Here is a 977-nt window from a genome sequence, read left to right as displayed (position 1 = left end):
TTCCGGCTCACGGTTAAATCCATAACCAGCCGCTTCATTAACAATTACAGCCTTTCGGCCCATGGCACAACAAGCACTTCCACCACCATCCTCCGCATCTCACATAATCATCTTTGATCCTCATTGATCATTCATTTTTCCCTTGCTTCACTCACAAGTTACCTCATTCACTAGCCCCTTTTTAATAGCTAGGCATGTCATAATGATTTAAGACATAAATGGTGAGATAGGAGACTTAGAAGTATGAGATTTGGCTTTTAAAACTCAAAAATCAACTTTGGGATGAAAGCAGGGCCACGCGTACGCGCACTCCACGCGCACGCGTGGATGGCCTCAAAAACTCATCGACGCGCAAGCGTCATGCACGCTAACGCGTGGATTAAAATTTTGCCAATCGACGCGTACGTGTCAACCACGCGTATGCATGGGTGTTCTCGTACCACAGGCACAACACTGGCACAGTTTTGGCATAACTCTCTGGAAAATGGCTGGGCATTGGGTGCAACACAATCGGCGCACCCGCGAACATCACGCGCACGCATGGATGGCACTTTCTGGAAGATCGGCGCATACATGCCAAGTGCGCCTACGCGCAAGGGGTTATTCTGCTAAAAATTTTCTAAGTTAAAAGCTGCAGAATTCACAGATTTAAACCCCAATCTTCCAAGGGACATAACTTCCTCATTTTAAATCGTTTTTCACCTGTTCGGCATGGACTTCCCGGATCCAATTTCATTTCTAAATAGATTTGGCACAAAACGGAGATCCGTAGTCCAAGTTATGTCCCACCAAAGTATGCCCAAAAACCATATTTTCATACAAAACCACAATATGCCATTTTCAAAACAAGCCATTTTCAACTCTTTTCAAAATCAATCAAAACATGCCAATTTCATCCCTTTTCTTTGAAATCAATCAAAATATATCAAATTCAACACCAATCCTCCTCAACTCACACATTGACACTTTACCACAAT

Source organism: Arachis duranensis, chromosome 10 (genome assembly GCF_000817695.3).
Source record: "Arachis duranensis cultivar V14167 chromosome 10, aradu.V14167.gnm2.J7QH, whole genome shotgun sequence".
Taxonomy (NCBI): Eukaryota; Viridiplantae; Streptophyta; class Magnoliopsida; order Fabales; family Fabaceae; genus Arachis; species Arachis duranensis.
Note: the sequence above shows the minus strand (reverse complement) of the source record.